Genomic DNA, 23,463 nt, shown 5'->3' with positions numbered 1-23,463 from the left:
AGACCCTAGAGGCAGTAGGCACAACAGAAGGAAACCCTGCCCACTGCTGCACCCTCCTCACAGTTGTTCCTGTGCCTGAGCCCATGGATGCAGCCACTGTGTCTACTTAACTCTTCATCTTTTTCTCTGCGCCTCCATCTTACCAAACTGATGTCCTCCTCCAGGAACTGACCTCTCCTGACAATGCGTCTGAAATATGTATGGCAGTCTTGCCACCTTTGCCTCCAGGGAGTGCTCTAGCCTTACTTCTCCCAATACGACTAAATGTGTCCTTTTAGAAGCCAAGGGTACTTTCAACAATTTTCTCTAACCCCTCAAATTAAATGCATTGCTTTCTCTAAAATGTTCCTTATTCAACGTCCAACTTTCACAGGCAATGGAGAACGCCAAGGCTTGGGTTAAGCTCACCCCTTCTTCTTGAATACTCTAGAGAGGTCTGGGCAGCAGATTTACCCAATGCAATACACTTTTTGAACTCTTGACTGCTGCTTCTGTGAGCTACTGTGAGCACTGATTGTGGATCTAAGTAAAAAAAAAAAATCCTTGACAAGGTCAGCGTCCCTTCCATATGTCATGATGTTAATTACAGATCTGATTGTGAGGATTTTGGTGTTCTTTACATTGAGTTGCAATCCATACTGAAGGTTAAAATCCTTGATCTTTATTAGCAAGTCCTTCAAGTTCTCCTCACTTTCAGTAAGCAAGGTGTGTCATTTGCATACCACAGATTGTTAATAAGTCTTCCTCCAATCCTGATGCCTCACTCCTTCTCATGGAGTGTGGCCTCTCGGATTATTTGCTTAGCATATAGATTGAGCAAGTATAGTGAGATGATACAATCCTGACACACACCTTTCCTGAATTTAAGTCATGCGATATCCCCCTGGTCTGTTCACACAACCGCCTTTTGATCCATGTACAAGTTCCGAATGGGCACAATGAAGTGTTCACGAATCACCCCTTTTCTCAAGGTGATCCACGGTTTATTATGGTCCACATTGTCTAATAGCTTTGCATAGTCAATGAAACACAGGTAAACCTCTATCTGGTATCCTCTGTTTTGAGTCAAGGTCTACCTGACAGTAGCAATGATACCTCTTGTTTCATGTTCTCTTCTGAATCTGGCCTGGATTTCTGGAAGTTCCCTGTCAATATGTTGCTATAACCATTGTTGGATGATCTTTAGCAACATTTTCCTTGTGTATGATATCAATGGTAGCCTTCTGTAGTTTCAGCATTCTGAAGGGTCAGTTTTCTTTGAAATGGGCATAAATATGGAAATCTTTCAGTCAATCTTCTGTCATTAGTATTCAGACATGAGACCTTCTTGAAATTGTGGTAGGATAACTCCAGGGAGTATTTTGGCTCCTGTGGACTTGTTTCAATTGTTCTTATATTTATCCTGAACTTATGAGTGGGCAATTGAAGGTCTGATCTATAGTTGGACCCTGGTCTTGTGTTAGCTGCTGATATTGAGCTTCTCCTTTGTATCCTCCCACAGATGAAGTCAATTGGTTTCTGTGTGCTCCATCTGGGGAAGTCCATAAGCTATTTGCTATGAGAAAGTTGTTGGTTTGCAAAATTATATCATGCAATCTCCAGCTTCAGTCCATTTTTCCAACTCCATTTCTATTCTTTGCTTCAATTTTTGCATTTCAATCATCAATAACTATCAAAGCATTGTGATAGCTCTGTTGATCAGACTCTGACTGTAGTCATTGGTAGAAAGCTTCGATTTCTTCATCATTAGCTTTTGTGGTTGGTGTATAAATTTGAGTAGTATTTGTTCTTAACGGATTTCCTTGAAGGTGAATAGACATAATCTGATCACTAATAGTATGACACTTCATGGTGGATTTAGCAATCTCCTTTCTGATAATGAATGCCATCTCATTCCTCTTTCTTGTGTTATACTTGGCATTGTAAGTCAAATGATTATCTGATTCAAAATGGGCAGTACCACTCCATTCCAGCTCACTAATGCCTAGGTTATTTATTTTCATTTGTTCAATTTCATTTTTGACTACTTCAAATATTCCTAAACTCATACTTCACATATTCCAAGCTTCAATTCTTAGAAGATTTTTACAGCCGTTTTCCTCCCTCTCTCTTTACATTGATGTGTGCCCTATCTGCAAATGAAGACTCTGAAAGGTCTACTTCCCGGTTTTATGGGACTCCATTATCATGGTCGATTCCCCTCCAAGAAACCTGGGTCACATTTTGAGTGCCTTCAAACTGGGAGGGCCCATGTGCATGCAGTATCTCTGACAATGTTCTGTTTCCTTTGGTTAGGCTTTCCATTTTTGAAAATGCTTTGAAGCCATGAACAAGGTTTACAGTGGCTTCTTCCTCCAAAGTGGGGAGCAGAGTCCTTTTTATTGTCTGTTCTTAGTCTGGAAGTTCAGTGGAAAACAGTTCCCTTTGGCTGACCCTGCTAGCATTTGAAATACAAGTGACAAAACGTACAGCCTCACAGAAACACATAAGCCACAGCAGTACGACAGAGGGCCAGACGAATGATAGAGATCGGAATGAAAGGGGAAAAAAAGAAAAGACTGGGGTGAGGTGGAACATGATGAAACAGTGTGAGATCTGATCATTTGTTTAAGCTATTCAAAGCATATGTAATCCCTATGTAATTCCAATAAAAACTGTAAAATAAAACAAACAAACAAACAGAAAATGTATGGATCATGAAAGAGTTTGCCTGCCAATTTTGCTTTGGTCATGTCCTTGGAGATATGAATTCCTGGAAGAGGACCTCATGTTTGGCAAGTGTGGTAGTTATGATGAAAGGGTGGAGTTTAACCTGCCAATCAGGTCGCAGCTTGATGACCTCAGTTGGAGGCGCTAAGGAGATAAATAGCTTGCTGGGACACACATTTACTCCCTGGGAGACAATGCAGCTGACAAGACACATGGAGCTATACTTGTGCCCTGGAGCTGGAGGAGCCATGCAGAGGGACCCGTGCCAGCACAACCCACTGGATCCACAAAATTTCCCACCCACTGCCCTGTGATCTGCCTGCCTTTGGCATCACTGCACGTGTTTCATGAGGCTGAAGAGGACTTTATAGATTGGTATCAGACGCATGGGCTAATATTGGACTTATGGACTTGATCTGGACTGTAATGTTTTCTTAATGTACAATTACTCTTTATATAAAGTGCTTTCTTATACACATATGAGTTTCCCTGGGTTTGTTTCTCTAGTCTACAGGTGAGGTTTGGAGGGCCTGGTAGTAAAATGGATTGGCACAGTAGCTACACTGATGGACTAAAACAGGATGGTTCTTATAAGGACGATGCAGGGCTGTGTCACATTTCACTCTGCTGAACATAAGGTCATCATGGGTAGACTTGACACTGTGTGTGGTCAAAATATGAAAAATAACTGGGTTAAAGTTGATTTTTCTTACTAGAGGTAGGACGGAAATGCATTGAGTTATGGATTAGGAAGAAAAGAATACAGAGGCAAAGTATTTATTTATAAGGCTGATATGATCCCAAATGAACTTTGTTCATTTATTATAGAAAACTATCCCACAATATAGGTTTATTTTATTTATTATATTTTTAACACATGCCCACTTTTTCTTCTTGAAGTCTGAGGCTATATTTTATTCATATTTCTTTCCTATGAATTATATACTCCATTAAATGGCTCAGGGACCATAGCTGACTTCTTCTGACTTCCTTGTTGCCATGAGGCAGAATAAGAGCAAACATCAAAGAAGGAATGAAGGCAGGAAAAATGACTAAGGAGGTCTAGCATTCCTAAAGTAGAGTTGACCATGGAGACGATGCGAATGAGGTCCAGCTCATGTGAGCAATGCCTTGGGGATCTTCATTTTCTGATGAGTCACAACTCAAGGTGAGAAGTAATAGGTGCAAATGTCAATTAATCATTAGGATCTGGAAAGCACATAATATTAATCTAGGAAAATTGAAAGTTTTCAAGGATGAACTGAAACATATAAAGATCAATATCCTAGGAATTAGTGAACTGAAATGGATCAGTATTGGCTATTCTGAAGCAGAGAAACATATGGTTTATAATGCTGGAAATGACACAGTCCAAAAGAATTGCTTTACATTCATAGTCCAAAAGGAAATTGCAAAGTTTACTCTGAAATACAATTCTGTTTTTAATAGGATTGTATCAAGTAAATCTTAGTCAATACAATTATTCTTCAAATTTAGGAAACCAACACAAAAGTTAGTGAAGAAGTCTTTGAAGAATTATGCAAACATCTTCAGTGTGTAATTGAGAAATCACTGGCGAATGGCATGAAAAAGTTGGAAACAAAGAAGAAAGAAGAGTAGTTGGAAATTATGGAAAATAGAACTGGAGAATGTTTGATAATTTTTTAAACCCATCCCTTGTTCATAGCAAATATATTTTTTCGCCAACACAAATGGGTACTTTACATAAACATTGACTTCCCTAGATCAAATACACAGAAACAAAATCGATAATTATCTGTGGGAAGACACTGGAGAAGATCAGTACCTGTAGTGGAACCAACCATCAATTCCTCATAGGTAAATTCAAGTTTAAGTTGAAGAAAATTAAAACAATCGATCCTTTAAGCTTTCCAGGAGAGACAAAATACAACATAAGTCAATACCACTTTGATTTCAAGAACATCTCAAAAAAAAAAAAAAGATTTGCTGCATTGAACACTAATGACAAAATATCTGATGAGTTGTGGAACAACATCAAGAATAGCATTCCTGAAGAAAGCAAAAGTTCATTAACAAGACAGGAAAAAGAGAAAGGATCAAAATGGACATCAGAAGAGGCTCTGGAACTTGTTCTTAACCAGGGAGTAGTTAAGGCACAATCAAGAAATGATGATCACAAGGAGCTGAACAGAAAATTTCAAAAAGCAGCTCCAGAAAACAAAGTAAAATGAAAATGAAATGCCACAGGCCTAGAGTCAGAAAACAACGAGGACATGGTTAGCATAATTTAAACTCAAAGAACTGAATAAAATTCAAGCCTCAAGTTGCAATATTGAAAGATTCTATAGATAAAATATGGATCGATGAAGGAAGCATCCAAAGAAGATGGAAATCGTTCAGAGAATCGCTGCGCCCAAATGGACTTGTCAACATTCCAACATTTCAGGACGTAGTCTGTGAGCAAGAACCAATGGCACCGAAGGTAGAAGATTAAGACAAGACTTAAAGCGTTGGTGAAAAACTCGACCCAAGAGGTTTATTCAATATCAATTGAAATGGTTCAACAAGCTGAAGAAGCACTGGAAGCACTCACTGGTCTCTGCCAGTCTTCTGGGGAGACACCTACTTTCCCCACTGCCTGGAAGAGATCCATATTTGTGCCCATTCCAAAGAAAGGTGACTCCACCCAACATGATCACATTATAGAAAAATAGCATTAATATAACATGCAAGAAAAATTTTGCTAAAGATAATACCATAAGAGTTGCACCAGTACATTCAGGGAGCTTCCTGAGGTTTAAGCCAGATTCAGAAGAGGACCTGGAACAAGTCACATCATTACTGAGGTCAGATGGATCTGGGTGTAACGCAGAGAATACCAGAAAGAAGCTTACTTCTGTTTTATTGACCATGCGAAGACCTTCAACTGTGTGGATCATATCAACTCTGGATAGCCTTGATAGGAACAGGAGTTCTCGAACACTTCATTTTACTCACGCAGATGTGTACATGCATTCAAAGGAGTTGCACGACCAAACAAGGGAATACCGCCTGGTTTTAAATCAGGAAAAGTGTCAATCAGGTTTGTACCCTGTCATCATACTTATTCAATCTGCATGCTGATCAAATGATAAGAACAACTGAACTATATGAAGAAGAATGTAGCATAGGTTTGGTGGAAGTCTTATTACAACTTGTGATATGTAGATGACACAAAATTGCTAGCTGAAAATGAGGAGAACTTGAATGACTTGCTTGTGAAGATCAAGGACTGCAGCCTTCACTGTGGATTATGATTCAATGTAAAGAATAACAAAGTGCTCACAAGTGGATCAGTAGGTAGCATCATGATAAATGAGCAAAGATGAAAATTCTCAAGGTTTTCATCTTATTTGGATCCACAATCAATGCTCATAGAAGCACAAGTCAAAGGCCAAAGATCATTTTTTCATTGGGTACATCTGTTCCGAAAGAACTCCTTAGTATGCTGAAAATCAGGAAGGTAACATTCAGGACTAAGATGTACCTGACCAAGCCAAGATATTCTCTGTCACCCCATATGCATTTGTAAGTTTGACATTGAATAGGAAAGACTGAAGAAGAATCAATGCATTTCAATTATGACGCTGGTGGAAAATACTGAAAAATAGCATAGACAACAAAAAGAACAAAGTTCAACTTGGAGGAAGTTTTTCCAGAATGGTCCTTGTAGGCTTGGATGTTGAGATTTCATCTCAGGTACTTTGAACATGTTTTCAGGGGTGACCAGTCCCTGGGGAAGGATAGCATACTTTCCAAGGAGGGGTGGGGGCAAAAAAGATGAAGGCTCTCAACAAGAAGGATTGATGCAGTGTTTTCAACCATAGACTCAGTCATGCTCTGGTCTCGTCCGAAGTGAAAGACAGAACTAGGGTCATGATAATGGGGGGGGGGGTGAGGAAGCCTCAAGAGCTAGAGGATTGTTGTATGCTTCATCAGTGCTTTACTGCACCTTGATTGACTCATCCCTTCCCTTGACCCCTCCATGGGAGGATGTCCCATTGTCTATAGATGAGCTTTGGGTCTCTGCTCTGATCCCCGTCATTCTCAACAATATGGTTTCTGTTTATTTATTCGTTTGTTATGGGTCTTCTGATCCCTGTTATCTGCTCCAGACAATACCGCATGATTGCACTGGCTGATGTGCTTCTTCTCTGTGGGTTTGTCACTTTTCTGCTTGTGCCAGTTACATAATCTGCTGTCACTTTAAGACTTAAGGGTAAAGGGGTGACGTCTAGCCTATAAGGAGATAAATAGATCACTGGAGGAGGGACACACACTCACTCCCTGTGAGGTATTCCTGTTGACAAACCACATGGTGACACACTGATGGAGCCAGAGCCCTGGACCAGGAGGAGCCACATAGAGACCCATGTCAGCGCTGAGATGCTTATACTACCCTGGGATCCACAGAACTTCCCACCCACTTACCCATGACCTTCCTGTATTCAGCATCACTGCATATGTTTTGTGAGTCTGAAGAGGGCTTTATAGATTGGTATTGAATATCTGGGCTATTATCAGACTTATAGACTTGATCTGGACTGGGTTAGGATGTTTTCTTAATATACAACTACTCTATTATGTAAAGCTCTTTCTTATACACATATGAGTGCCTATGAATTTGCTTCTCCAGTATACTCTAACTAACACCCTGCTACATGGCCACTTATTTAACTTCAAGACTTTAAGACCCCAGATGCTATATCTTTTAATTTCTGGGCACCATCCACTTTCTTCAGCATATTTGCTTATTCACCCATTTTGCCAGAGAGGGAGCATTACAGAACCCCAATTTGTTAGAACAAAGTGTTTTTGTGTTGAGGTAGGGGATGAGCAGAGGCCCAAAGGCTGTCCACTATTTCAGTGGATAAATATATGTACATAGGCCAAGACCTCTATTTTTATGAATTAAGCAATTTACATATGTAACACACCTGTGCTTACACTTCCATCCATAGCTTTGCATCCTAGATCATTTTATCTTGTTTCCTTTTACGTTCCTCATTGGAAGTACTAAGAGGCAGAAGTAGGGTTAGCATGCGAGTGGGGCAGGAGGAAGCATAAAAACACAACCTACTTTTATGTTATCCTTAATTACTCTTTGACATGGTCACCCAGAACTCACAGACACGATTCTTAATTAAGGAAGTCTCTTGGCATCATATGGTCAATAACTCGTGCAACCTTATGGGGCAGAGTAATACTGATCTGTTTGCTTTCCAAGACTAACTCTCTACAAGAGTAGAAAGCCTTATCTTTCTCCAGATGAGCAGCTGGAGGTTTCAAACTGCTGACATTGAAACGTGTGTCAAAAATGTCACCACCACCCCACCAGTGCTCCAAGGAGCTTTGTTGTTGTTGTTGTTAGGTGGGTTTAGAACCATATTAGTCCTTTGCCCAAAATAAACACAGTCCATGCCCGTGGGATCCTCACAATTGTTCCTTTGCTTGAGCCTGCTGTTGCAGACACTGGGTCAATGGAGCTCCTTAAGGGCCTTCCTCTTTCACCACTACTGAACTTTGGCACTGTCAGTGTTCTCACTCATGGCCTTGTCCAGGGACTGGTCTCTCCTGACAACATGTCCAAAGTATGTAAGATGGAATCTCACCGTCTTTGCTTCTAAGGAACACTATGCTTGATACCAACTAAACTTTTGAAAGAAAAAAAAATAAAAGTGCGGACGGAAGATGGGTTCTGCCACCCGCTTCATCCAACGGCTGCGGGACTGGGCATCCGGGAGGTAAATTGCTTAAATGCTCTATGGACTTAATTGCTCTATGTCATTCTCTATGGACTGGTCTCTACTAACCATATGTCCAAAGTAAATGAGATGGGGTTTCTTCACCCATGCCTTTTCATAGTGAATAAAAAATAACTAAACATCTGCCTGGTATTCTCTGCTTCCTGCCACGTTCCATCCAATAGCCGCAGTGACCTCAATTGTTCTATGCCCGCCCCTGACACCCATTGATATTGATAAAATGGATGTCAGAGAAGGCTGTCAAACTTGTTCTGAATAACAGACTAGTGAAGGCAAATTCAAGAGATGGTAAATTCAAAGAGCTTATCAGAACATTTGAAAATGCAGCTCAAGAAAACAAAGTCACGATGACGAAATGTGAAAATATGTGGAGTTCGATAACCAAAAGAAAGAACATGCTCAGCCTACTTTAAAATGAAAGAACTCAAAAAAAATTCAGACCACTCGTTGCAACATTGAACTATTCTATAGTGAAAATATTGAGAGATGCAGAAATATTAAAAAGAAGATGGAAAGAATACACAAATAAATGTATCTATTTGATACAAATAAATGTCTCAAACAGAACTAGTATACATTCAACCATTCGAGAGTTAGCATATGTTCACGGATAGATAGTATTTATTGAAGAAGTCCAAGCTAACTGAAAGCATTAGCCAAAATCAAGACTCCAGGAATTGATGGAATACTAAGTGAAAAGTTTCAACAAGCTGATGAAGTATGAGAAACTTGGAAGACAGCTAATTGACTGTCCAACTGACTATAAGAGTTTCATATTTGCACCTATTCCAAATATAGGGGACATGGATAGAAAAGACATATCAATAAATTTCACCCCAGCAACATAGATATCCCGATGTAGATGAATATGAAAAAAAATTCAATTCATTATAATTGTTCTTGTTTTTATCCATTTATATCAGTTCTCTGCTCAAAACTCTTTATTGTTGTCTTGTTAAAGAAAATATGAGTATTTTTCTCCATAGGCTTGTAATATTATTAATGATCTATCTGGTGCAATCTAAATTTATTCCCCACTACTATCTCTTATACTACCTAGATCAATCAATTTGTTGCTCTTTGCACATGTTGGTTGTTTTCATTCATTCCACATTTTAATACCTCTCTGTGTTGTCTTCTTTATCCATGATGTCATCCAGCCCCTTCCACACCCCTCCTTCTATCCACCTACATAATGAGTCTTGCCTTTTAGAATGAGTCTGGGTACTCAGATGTGTTGGCTCAAGTAAGCTAACAGACTGCATAGACCCTTGCGCTGCCTTTATGTTTGAGCAGAGATGAATAGTTGTTTGTGACAGGAATGGTTTACAGCAGCATGCTATAGATTAAGTAACTGGGCTAGTGTTTGGCTCTTGATGTGAGTTCAGGATCAATAAATAGCTTTGCCATCCTTGCAACATGAGACATTAGGGAGGAACATAGTGTGTGATTGTATTAGAGACAGCTGCATAATCAAAAGTTTCACTTTGAACCAAGATGTGAGAAAATATTTGAATCAATTTTTGGAATAAATAATGGTTTTGTGTCTCATAAAGGCACACCGTGCCTAACAGAAGAATTAAAACCTCAGAAAGAGTTGAAAGTTCAAAATGCACACCACGCCCACAACCACTCCCTGATCTTCAACAACTGTATTTAATCTATTAAGCTAACAGAAGTAGTGAGTGTGAAACTGTTTATTACAAGATTTAAAATTGGAAGAGATAATAAAGTTGGGTCCTTTATAGAATAAACTCACCTTATTTTCTCTTAGGGCTATACTGATAACTATCAAGGCCTCATACCAAGTTTTCTAAATTTACATATGCCTGGGAAGTCTTGTAAATTTTGTTGAAAAACTACTTTTATATAATCAGTTCAAAAAGAACATAACATTTTGATACTAAATTTTTAATGAAAGAGAGCCTTCTGTAGATATAAAAAGACAGGTGTTCCATGAACGTGAAATAGAAAGGTTTAGTCAATCATAAATTTGATTTCATGAATGTCATTTGGAAAGATCTCAGAATAAGAAAAAGATAATCTGGTGCTGCGTGAATGTGAAAAGCTAAAAGTAAAAAGAAAAGAAAGAAAAGGATTCGATTGAAGAGCACAACAATTTTAATTGAAACATCTAGATAAAAACTAAATCAGTTTTAGAATATTTATACATGTCCTTCACATGTGATTAAGTATCTAGGTATTTAGAAATAAATAAATTTAGATAATAACATGATTTCATTTTTATTGAAGCCAGTGGCATCATGACTAGGTAACTAGTTTTTGTAACGTCAATTCTGATTCATGATCTATGCATGTCAAGAGTAGAACCGTGTGATGTATGGTTTTCAATGACCAAGTTTTAAAAAAACATAGATCACTAGACTTTTCTTATGAGATGTCTGTAAGTGGTGTGAACTGCCAACTTTTGAGTTAGCTGGTAGGCAGTTAAATATTTCCATTACCCAGCAGGGACTACTTTCATTGTAACCAAAATACCAAACTCAGGTCTATAAAGTTGATTCTGACTCATAGAAATCCCCTCTAGGATTTTCAAGGCTTTGGAAATCTTTATGGTAACAGACAGCCTCATATTTTTTTCTGGGGAACAGTGGTGTTTTGAAGCACTGAACTTGAGATTCACAGCTGTTAGTGTACCTGACCACACTACAGAGGCTCATCTGGATCATAAATGAATGAATGAATGAATGAATAAATAACTAGAAATAGAGATAGAAGCATCTTTAAACGCTTAAAGAAACTTGTGATACTTAGCCATGTAACCCAAGAGAGATCTGTAACTGGGGTTCAAGTTCTCTGTCAATTTTTAAAATGTTTAATTAATTCAAAATTAATAAATATATCATATGATCCATGGTTCAATCACATCAAACAGTGTTGCATAATTTCTACCATAATCAGTTTCCAAACAGTCTTTTCCTTCCTGGACTCCTAGCCATTGCCTCCCTTTTATGTAGCTCCCCCGCCCCTCCCACCACCACTGTACCCACCTCCTGAAACCTTTATTCTACTTGCTGCCCCTATAGGTTCTTATAGTCTTTTCAATTCGGTCATATTACACAATATTGTGGATGATTTTTTACTTCATAAAGTATTTTTGGTGACACCAGGAAACCCTTAGGCTTGCTTATTATTGTCCAAAAGTTACTACAGGTGTTTAGCAATAGGAGGTGACACTTTCTCCAAGGGCTTGGAAGCAGGGTCACAGTCAGGAGATAGGGACATAACCGCTTGTCTTCACATGCTTGCCACTTGACTCTCCTCCTCTTGGTACTGGCAGGACTTGCTTCCATCCCCAGATGAGCTCTTCCGTCTGGATACTCGGGATCAACAAGCAGCTACTATGGGTCCTCAAGTCATGCCAGCAGCATCGCCGCATGTAATGCAGCTCAGCTACAAGCATTGTTTTCTGAAAGATGCTCTGGTGCACTTAAGTAACAGTCCAGTGAGAATCAGGCATCATCCAGCTACCTCAGCTAAGGTGTGCATGAGGTGTTCAATGAATTGTACTAAAAATGTAAAGGGAATCTCAGTTTATGAAGTTCACTTTAAGTCAAGAAGAGAACTTCTTCAAACCATGGAATATAGGTTGGAATTGTTTATTAGCCTGCCTTCTCTAGAGGAACAAAAGTAGTAAAGTACATATAAATATACAAAAGGAGAAATACTTCAAGTAAATAACTTATACACTTGTGCTGGGTGGAAAATCCCAAATCTCTGGGATCAGATGAAAGGATTAAGGGGCTTATGAATATCAAATCTTCAATATCAAATCTCCAGAGCAGACTGGAGGCCTTTGGTAGCTTGAGGAATTAGGGAAAGTTTTGGAGGCAAGTTCAGATTGTCCCATCAACTTGGTTCATGTGGCTATGCAAATGGATCAAGCCAAAATTCAGATCAAGTGGCAGGACAGACTTCTGCAATCTTAAATCCCCAGAGCCAAAGGTCAGGAAATGAAGAGTTCAGACTTGAGAAAAAGAGCAAACTTCACGAGAACTTCCTTTCACAGAATGGAGACAGACCACTTCCCCAAAGAGACTGCTCTTTCAGCCTATTGACTGGTCACAGGTGACAATGAGCCCTGAAATGTCTGCCAAATCGGAGACTCGTAGTCTGGCTCAGTTGGTACATACTAATAACCATTTGATATCCCAGAAATTGTCTTACTCAACTCGTTTTTTTCTTGCAATGCTTATTTACCCCGGGCTTCTATCACACACGAAGCACTGGGATTGCAGGCATTAACAAAATAGTTAAATTGCTGGCTTCATTGACCTCGCTTCTAACCCAGAAGCGATCATGATGGGTATTTGAAGGAACCTGTGCTAACAGCATATATTCTTCCACTTCGAGGAGTTTCCAGATGAATAATTTATATGTGTGATCTAATTCAGGTCTAGAAATCAAATATTTGAAGAGATGAGATAATCTTTCTTATTTTCATTTTATGACAGTAGAAAATCAAAATTATCAACATTTTTAATACCTACTGAGTAGTATTCTTGGCACTTCAATGAGTACCAAGGAAGAATGATACAAGTCCTAGCACACAGAGATTACATCACTGCTAAAGAAATAATTTACATAGAGAAAAACTATGTCAACACTCTGGTGTTTGAAATCTGTGTGATTAAGCTTCTGCTGAGAACAAATAAATGCAAAAGGCACTCAGTCTTAATCTCTATAGTTGGAGGTCACCAAAGAAAAATTATCAAAGGAAATACAAATTTTCATTTTGGATTTGCATTTGGATAGAACTTGTATATTAATAAACATTTGTTTTTCTGATTTATGATCTTGTCTAGAGAAAAGCATTAAGGAATAAAACATACAAACAAACCTCACTGCCATCGAGTCAATTCTAAGTCAAGATTCCTGTATGGGAATGCCCCTGTGGGCTTCTGAGACTGCAACTCATTGCAGAAGAAAGTCTTGTCTTTCTGCTGAGGAGGGGCTGGTGTTTTTGAATGGCTGCCATCACGGTTAACAGCCATCAGGTAACCAGTGCACCAAGAAAGCTCCCTCAGTAAGAAACAGTATTTTAAGTGAATAATTATTATATAAATGTATGGATCATGAATAATAGCAAAAAATAAAGGGCAAGTTGATATAGGAAGGGAGGTATTTGTGAAATTCTGCTTTGCAAAGGCAGAGGACAATACCAACTGTTATGGGCTAAGGAGCAGTATACAGAAGAAAAAGAAATGCTTATTTTTCTGTTGGATTTATCAACTGTAGTTCGTAGGTATTAGGTGGTATCAGGTTAAGTTCTTGAAAGATCAGAATCAAAAAGACTCAGGAATAAATAGGAAGGAGAATGGAGAAATACAGAAACCTATCTAGAAACAAATCCAACCTGATGCATTTTAAGGAAGTCCATGAAAACTCAGTCATTTCAAAGTTTCTACTTAGAGAGTGTCATCTTTAAAGGCAGTAAATTAAGCACAATTTTCATGAAAGTTGGAAGACAATATCCTTGAGGGGAGACGGATCACTCATGTTTACATTGAAGAACAGACCCCCCATTCATGCTAAAAACAGAGAAAAGGTTTCATCTCGTATTCTCAGGTGTAGGTTATAAGATATGAAAAGTGATTTTAATGTGATTGTAGATCATACACTCTTTGCCTCACTTTCCTTTCCCCAGTTCTACTCTGCTTCATGATCCATGTAGTATCCATTACCTCCGTGTGCCATAGACCATTATTTGGGGAGCATGTATGAGCTCAAGTCCCAAACCCTGAACTGCATGTTTGCTGTTGCCATTGCAGTGGGCTGTGCTTTAGGGAGGATAGATGGGGTGAACATTTTCTGATCACCACCACATCTTGTTTTCTCCCTCCAGGAGCTTTACAGACCTCAACTCCAAATGAATTGTGGAGGAGGGTGTTCTATGTCACCCCTGTACAGGGAGGTCTGTGAAATTATTCCTCCTTCTCCTCCTGGGGCTAAGATCCTTTTCTGGGAAAGACTGTACACATGCGGATGACAAGCTCGGGGTACTGTGTGGGGACATACGGTCCAGCGCTTGAGGAATGCGGATCACAGAATTAATTTCCAAGCACAGCTAAGGTAAGATTGAAACTCTGCAAAAGAATCACAAGCACAGTGCTGTATTTGAAGCCTGCCTTCACGAGCCTCTGTAGGACTGTGTCTTTGAATGGTTTTCTGCTGAACAGCAGTCCCGTCAGAGGAAAGTACAGCGTTCTACGGGTGGGCTTAGGAAACTTGCTTTTGGCTTTATTTTAATGGGAGATGTATGTGACACAAATGTGTAGTGCATGTGGAAAGTCAGTCCCATTTTTATTGGCTTGCTCTTTTATTTGGGGTGGTTGCTGTTAGGTGCCACAGAGCCAGTTCCACCCGTGGCAACCCTGTGGCAAAGAGAAAGAAACACTTTCTGGTCCTGAACCATCCTCCCAATTGTTTCTATGCGTAAGCAAATTGTTGCACCCACCATATCAATCCATCTCATTGAGGGGTTTCCTCTCATTTGCTGTCCCTCTACTTTACCTAACATGATGTCCTTCTCCAGGGATTGGTCTATTTTCTTTCATTTGGAAATCCAATTAAATCCTTTGGTTGAAGATTTTGCTGATATGTTTCATGCTTACTTACGTACCATCCTGATTCCACTGATAGGGGCAGATACACACAAATACTTACAAAAGCTGTATGTGGGTTGTGGTTGTTGTTGTTGTTGTTAGGTGCTCTCTAGTCAATTTCAACTCAACTCATAGCATCCAGACTTCACAATTGTGCCGTGTTTGAGCCCACTGTTGTCACCACTGTGTCCATCCATCTCTTGGAGGGCCATGCTCTTTTCCACTGCTCCTCCACTTACCAAGCAGGACAGCCTTCTCCAGGGATGGGTTTCTCCTCACAACATGTTCAGAGTATGTTAAACAGAGTCTCTCACCTTGGCCTTGAAGGAGCATTCTGACTATATGTCTTCCAAAACAAGATCTATTTGTTATTTTGGTAGTCCATGAAATTTTCAATATTCTTCACCAAACCATAGTTCTTGTGTTAAACAGGGTTCTCTAGAGAAACAAAACCAGAATGTTAATAATTATATATAGATAGATAGATGTATAACATAAGAAATAAACAGTTAATTAAATTACAAAGCAGTACAAATGGCTCAGTGCAACTCACTCCTGTGAGACAGTTGTGAGACAATGGCAGTCCTTCAAGGCTTGAGGGCCGCTGGGTAGTCCTCTGTAGAGCAATTCAGGCTATCAGGGCACAGGCAGTAAACATCAAGGCAGGTCACCAACAGTCACCCAGATGACAGGGTTCAACAGTCCCCAGCTCAAGAGATGTAAATTCCAGTGGTGTGGCAAAGCAGGCCTTGAAGGAACCTCAAATTACAATGATACAGTCCACGGGTTAGATGACCCACAGGTAATGTAGCTTGCAAATTAAGACTGCTCTGATGATCAAAGAGCAAGAGATAAGAAAGGTAAGGCTCACTGAACCATTTATCTCTCACCCCTTCATTGGCACAATAAACTTACTACCTCAGTTCAAATCCAACAATTTTACTTTGGTCTTGTTAGCAACTTTCATGTGCATATAAAGCAATTGAAAATACCATGACTTGGTTCAGACACACCTTAGTCCTCAAAGTAACATTCTTGCTTTTCAACACTTTAAAGAGATTTTGTGCCACAAATTTACCTAGTGCAATGTGTCCTTTGAATGCTAGAAATCTACTTCCATGAGTATTGATTATGGATCCAAACAGGGTGAAATACTTGACAACTTCAATCTTTTCTAACAGGGTGTTTGTTTCCTGTTGGTCTGGATGAGGAATTTGTTTTTCCCTTACATTGAGTTGTAATCCATATTGAAGTCTGGAATCCTTGATCTTCATCAGCAAATGCAATTCCTCCTCAAATACAAGCAAAGTTTTATTCATCTGCATATTCCAAGCTGTTAATGAGTCTTCCTCCTATCCTGGTGCCATATTATTCTTCATATGGTCTAGCCTCTCTGATTATTATCTTAGCACAACAATAAGTATTGAATAAGTTTAATGTGAGGATACAACTCTGGATCATACCTTTCAAAATCCTAACCTGTGCAGTATTCACCGGATCAGTTTACAGAACTGTCTATTAATGTGCAGACAGATTCCATATGGCACATTGTAGTGTTCTGGGATTCCCAGTCTTCCCAAGGTTAGCCATAGTTTGTTATGAACTACACCGTTGAATGTCTGTGTTTTGAGCCATGGCCCATGTAATATCAGCAACGATATCCCTTCTCCCATGTCCTCTTCTGAATCCACACTGAACTTTTGGCAGTTCCATTTCAATGCACTGATGTAACTCTTCTCGGGTGATGTATTAAAATAATTTACTTGCACATGTTCTCAATGACAGTGTTCTATCAAGTGAGCATTCTGGAGGTTACCCTCTTTGGAATGGGTGCAAATACAGATCTCTCCCAGGCAATTAGACAACTATCTGTCTTCCAAAGGTCTTAGCAGTGATGAGTGAGTACTCCCGATGCTTATTCAGCTTCTTGAATCATTTCAGTTGGCGGTCTACCAATTCCCGGAGTCTTGTTTTTGCCTAGTGCTTTCAGTAGCATTTGCACTTCTTCCTCCAGCACCATTGGTTCTTGCTCCTATTCTACTTCTTGAACTGGTGGAATGTCCACTGGTTCTTCTTAGTACTTTGACTCTAGAGATTCTTCCCATCTTCTCTTGATACTCCTTGCATCATTCAATCTTTTGCCTATAGAATCTTTGAACATTGTAATGTGAGGCATGACTTGTTTGCAAGTTCTTTCAGTTGCGATGTGCTAAGTGTGTCTTTCCATTTTGGTTTTCCAATTCTATGTCCTTTTGCCTTTCATTATAATATTTCACTTAGTCTTCTTGATCTGACCTATGAAATTTTCAACTCATTGATTTCATCTTTCTTCCATTTTTTTCTTAGCTGCTCTATGAGGAACAGCAAGTTTCAGAGTTTCTTCTGACGTCTACTTTTATCTTTTCTTTTGTTCATGTCTTTTTAAAAATGCACTTCAATAGTTCACTCACATGAAACAAACGGTGTGATCATAACTACATTCAGTTTTGGAACATTTTCATACTTCATGTAATCATTGTTCTTAGCTCCCAGTTCCTTCCAATATTTCCTGTCACACTCCCAATAAGCCACTAACTAATCCAGTTCTCTTTCTGCAGATTTACCCATCCTGGATTTTATATACAGGAGAACATAGTAATAACAAGTAAATACAACAACAAAAAGAACAGAAACCAGAGAAAATCCTCAATCAAAAAGAGATCAGGAAGTATTAAAAACTAGAACAAATTTAAAATGGGTCAAAAAGAAGGCCCAAAGATAAAGTGTTAGATTTTAGCCCAAGTACAATCCACTTTCCATTGCATTCTGTATGATAAAAAGGCTATGCATATTTGGTCATAGGGTATTGATGCTTAATTGAAGTGTATTTTCTCCACACTAAGCATCTTCCTGGAATTCTTTGCTTTCAGCCAAGATCTATCTGCCATGAAATACATTGTTCCAAGACCCCTTCTGAATCTGACCTGAACCTCAGGAAGCTCCCTGTCACTGTACTGCTGCAATAGTTGTTGGAGAATTTTTGACAAAATTTAATTACATGCAATAATGAGTCAATTGTTCTATAAGTTTCACATTCTGTTGAGTCACCATTCTTTAGAACAGGTACTAATATGGATATCTTCTCATCCTTTGGCCAAGTAGCTGTCTTCCAACCCTTTGGCCAAGTAGCTGGTATAGATAAGTGAGTGCCTCCAGTGCTTCATCCACTTGTTGAAACATTATGATTCGTATTCCATCAATTCTGGAACCTTGTTTGTGTCTAATGCTCTCCGTGAAACTAAACTGCTTCCTTCAGCACTATTTGCTCTTGCTCATAGGCTGCCTCCAGGAAGGGTTGGGGGTCAACTAGTTCCCTTTAGTTCAGTGACTGTGTATTTTTTTCCATCTTCTTTTGGCGATGCTTCCTGAGTCGTTCACTATTTCGTCCATATGAACTTTCAAGGTTGCAACTGACGTGAGTTCTTTCAGTTTCAGATATGCTGGGCCTATTCTTCCCTGTTGGGTTTCTAATGCCAGGTCCTTGCACATTTCATTCCAATATTTGGCTTTGTCTTCTCTTGCTGCTCTTTGGAATTTGTCTTCATAATATTTAAAAAAATAGTTTCTTTAGATCCTCTATGATTAAAGGCAACTTTAACAGTCTCTTCTGATATCCACTGTAATCTTTTCTTACTCTCCTGTATTTTTCAAAATTTTAATGGCACAATTTACTTATCATACAATAGAGTACTTCAATCTTTCACACACTTCAAGGGGAATTATAAAATCTGTACCACCTCTGTCTTAGTGCATCTCACTCCCAAGGTTAAATCGCCTTTAAAATGAGTTGTGCCATCACGATCCGTTCTAGTGCTCCCTCCCCTCTCGCCCATTGTTTACTCCCCCAGTCCCCTTCCCCTCCCTATCACCCACCCCCTTACCCCTGCATTCCCTGTAACACCTTGTATGTTATCATCATTATACCTCCATTCCTCCTGTGCTTAATATTTGGGAAATACAACAGAAGTCAATGAAAAACAAATCATACTAAGGTGATAAGAATAACATTATAATAGTAGAAAGGCAAAAATACAAATAATAAGTGAGAGGGAGCAGACCCCCATCAACATTCAAGAAGCCAGGGAAGAAATTTCGGTCATGGAATATCTAAGAGATTCTTGCACCTAGAGAAAAATCAGGTCATGTCTACGCTGAGGTCAACTGGCAAAGTGTCGCCTTCAAGCCAGGAAAATCAAGGTTTCAACGGGCTCTGCCTGATAGTAAGAGTGTTCAGAACGTTTGCCTTTGGCTAGAGTGGATCTGTCAGCAGCTCTATCTGACTATACTCTGCAGGTGAGTTTTGGGCTCCCCTTGTCCTCCACAGCCTTCTACAAATTTCATGTTCATAATTTTAGCTCTGCTACTTTTCTCTTCACCATATTCAAATTTTGTAATTGACATATCTGGATCACACAAATTGGTGTGTTTTTTCTGTGTGGATTTAGTTGACTCCTTGCTTAGATGCCTGCTTAGTTGAATACAAACCTTTAAAACCCCAATTGATAGCCAGTGTGGAAGTTACATAATCTGGTGTCAATTTGGAACTTGAGAGGATTAAGAGTTATGGGTGGAATCTAGTCTGTCAATCAGATCATAGCCAATGAGACCTCTGTGTGGGCATGGTCTTCTCCTAGGAATTCCTGGTATTTTCCTTCTTGGAGGCAGAGACACTTCTCTCTCTTTACTCTCTCCCTGCGAGATATGCCTTTGGAGAAGACAAACTGAGTTAGGCTGATGGAGCCAGACCTCTGGAAAGCCCTGTCAGCACTGAGATGCTTACAATGCCACTGGATCTATAAGACTTCCAACTCACTGGTCTGTGATCTCCCTGCATTCAGTGTCATTGCATGTATGCCATTGCATGTATTTTGTGCGTCTGAAGAGGACTTTATAGGTTCGTGTCGCACATATGGGTTGATGTTGGACTTATGGACTTGATGTGAACTTGGCTGGTATGTTTTCTCAATATTCAATTGCTCTTGTATATAAACCTCTTTCTTATACTCATGTGAGTTTCTTTGGATTTCTCTTTATAGTCAACCCAAGCTAGCACAGCTGGACACAATCTACTGTCTTCACTATGCTTTGCTGTAGCATCCTATCTTCAGTGATCATTTCATGAAGGTGAGTATTGAGCCAGGTCATGGTGTAATGACTCATTTTTTCTTAATTTGGAGCTAGGATTCAATGTGAGCCCAGAGTTCATTAATGGATCTAGTCATATTTTAAAATTCGCTGTAACTTGGGAATTAATGCATATGTCATATCATTCCATAGTTCACTCGGGTCAAACCTATTTGCATAATTGCTTCCATCATCAGTCTCCCAACATACTTTTCCTTCCTGAGCTTCTTGATGTCACCTTCTTATCAATCACACCCATTTAGATCACACCTCCCCCAAACTCTTGTTATGTTTCCTTTATCTATAGGTTTCATTTACTGAAAAACAACTTCAGCCAAAACTTACATATGAGAGATTAATGCCTGACCCAAAGTCCTCAGTCTGGTCCCGGGTCTGGGTGGAGCTGCTGATACTGAGCTTTCCAAGAGTCTCTGCCCACAGATGTATTTCTGTGTATTGCATCTGGAGAATTCCATGTGTAGTTGCTTTTTGTGTTGTTGAAAAAATGTATTTTCTAGGAACAAGTCATTGGTTTGTAAAATTCTATTATACTGTCTGCAGCTTCATTTCTATCAGGAATTCCATAGTTCCAAACTACTGTTCCTTCCTTTTTCCCCCAACACACCAGCTTCCACTGTATGATACTCTGACAAGTAGGTGGTGGAAGATAGTAAAAGATCATTACTAAGCCTACAATCTCCATTCTAACCCTTTTTATATTTGTTCAATTTTTAAATATTTCCTGCTTTCTTTTTGATTGAAGTTTTTCTCTCACTTATGTTGTTCTTGTTGTATTTGCTGGTTTATTTGTATGTTTTCCTATATATGAAATCCAGAATGGGTTAATCTTTCATTACAAAAGAAAGATCAAACTGCATGTCATAAGAGACTCTCAAACTGTCATTGGACATAGAGCAGCTAAAGCAAATGGAAGAAAGGGTTAAGCAAAAGAGTTAAATAGACAATTTCAAAATGCTTCTTGAGATGACAAATGAAAGTATTTGAGTTAAATGTCTATATATATAGTTAAATACAGCTAACTCTAACATGGAGTTAGAACCATAAAAAAGGGAAGAATGACTTCAGCATGTCTCAAGCATAAATAATCGAACAAAAAGCCCTTCTTTGAGCTGCAATATTGAAAAATGCTGTGGTAATAGTGTCCTATGAAGCATTATTTCCAGATTAGTCCCGAAGAGTTGATTAAAGATGTCACAATAGGTTGACACAGTGTCTGCATCAATGGGCTCAGCCCTAAGAACAGTTAGTTATAAGTATGGCGCAGGACCATGCAGGATTTCGTTCTGTTGTGCATAGTGTCACTATGGGTAAGAGCCACCTTGATTGAACCTAACGACAACAATGTCTAACTCTTCCAAGATGCCATTCTGATCCATTCCCACCCCCAAATCCCCTCCTCCCTTGAACAAATCCCATCATGTCCGTGGTTTCATAAACTCACAGCAAAGCCCACTGAAACTCATGAAACTGAGAAGAAGGCTCATGTGGTGGTGGGTGCTATTCAGTTTAAAATCTGAAGGTTATGCAGAGGCAACTCAAATGCAGGGTTCAGAGTGAGAAGTCACACATGTCCAAAAGGCAGAGCACACCCTCTTGCTTCTACAAAAGCTCAGTCTGGAGATAGAGTTATGATTTTCCAGGTGAGAGGGTGTGTGTTTGAACTATATGTTACAACAGTATGTATCCCAGGAAAACAAAGGGTGTGTCTCCCATTCCAATCATGTGTGTTTTATGTAGAATAAAAGATCCCCCAGGGAAACAAAGGATGTGGTTTCGTTCACATCTTCTACTAAAGTCAGGTGTTAATACCACCTTAACCATTAATATAGTATTACTATACTTGCCCTCCAAAATTGTACTATAGCTAGAAGTGTATGAAGTACAGAATTATACCACATAAGAATTAGCCCTATGAGGGCCATGTAAATTAACTATTACTCAAATTCTATGGGCAAAAATTGAAAGATGCAGGAAGCATCCAAATTAGCTGAAAGAAATTTACAGAGTCATTGTACCAAAGAGAACGTACAACATTCAAACATCTCAAGAGATAACCTATGATGAAGAGTCAGTGTTATTGAAAGAAGTCCAAATGGCCGTGAAGACATTTGCAGAAAACAAGGCTCCAGGAATTAGCAGAATGTCAATTGAAATGTTTCAACAAGCTGATGAAAACTGGTATGCCATGGATTATCAAACTTATATGACTAAATGCCTCCTTGTCAGAAAAAAATGTACTCAGCACTCCCCTGGCAATTAAAGATCTTTGTATTGCAAGCCATAACCCAGGACAAAAAGTAGATATCTGCCAGTGTCCCCTAGGGTTAATATTACCCACTTTAGTAAACAATTGTTTATGCCAAGAAATTTGAGAGACAGCTAGCTACCTTGGCAATAGACTGAAAGATATCCAGATGACTACAAAGAAAGAAGACCCAACAGAATGTAGAAATTATACACCAGTAACATTAATATCACATAGGTGGTGGAGAAAAATTTCTGAACATGGCTCTTACTTGTGCCCAATTGTCTGTAACTCCAACCAAAAGATTGGATGGGCCTATGCAAATTATGTAACACTAGCAGAGAGGATTGGTTAGTTTTTGTTATACCCTCCCTGGCTGTGTCGATGCGCTATCATTGAAGCAATAACGGGGGAGAGAAAACCCAAGGACATTGAAAGAGCAAGTTCACGATGTCTGTTTGAATGGTGGAGGCTGCTGAGACCAGACTATGGCAACAGGGAAGACAATGAAGGGTCACCAACATCCCTGTTTGACTGCAGCATGCAAGTGAAATTCTGCTGAAGATATTTGAACAATTATTGCAACAGTAAGGACTGCCAAAAATTCAAACTAGTTTCAGACTAGGATGTAGTTTGATATATATCATGACTGATATCATATGAATCTTGACTGAGGGCAGTGACCACAGAAAGATATTTACTAGATTTTTATTGACCGTGAAAAGGCATTTGACTGTATGAATCATAATAAACTGCATAATAATGAGAGGAATGGCAATTACAGAACACTTTGTTGGGTTCATGAGCAACTTGTACGTAGACCAAGAGGCAGATATTCAAACAGAACAGTGAATATTGTGTGGTTTGAAATCACAAAAGGTGAGTGCATCAGAGTTGTGTGCCTTCACCAATG

This window comes from Tenrec ecaudatus, chromosome 2 (assembly GCF_050624435.1).
Source record: "Tenrec ecaudatus isolate mTenEca1 chromosome 2, mTenEca1.hap1, whole genome shotgun sequence".
In the NCBI taxonomy this organism is placed as follows: Eukaryota; Metazoa; Chordata; class Mammalia; order Afrosoricida; family Tenrecidae; genus Tenrec; species Tenrec ecaudatus.
This window is presented reverse-complemented; position numbering follows the sequence as displayed.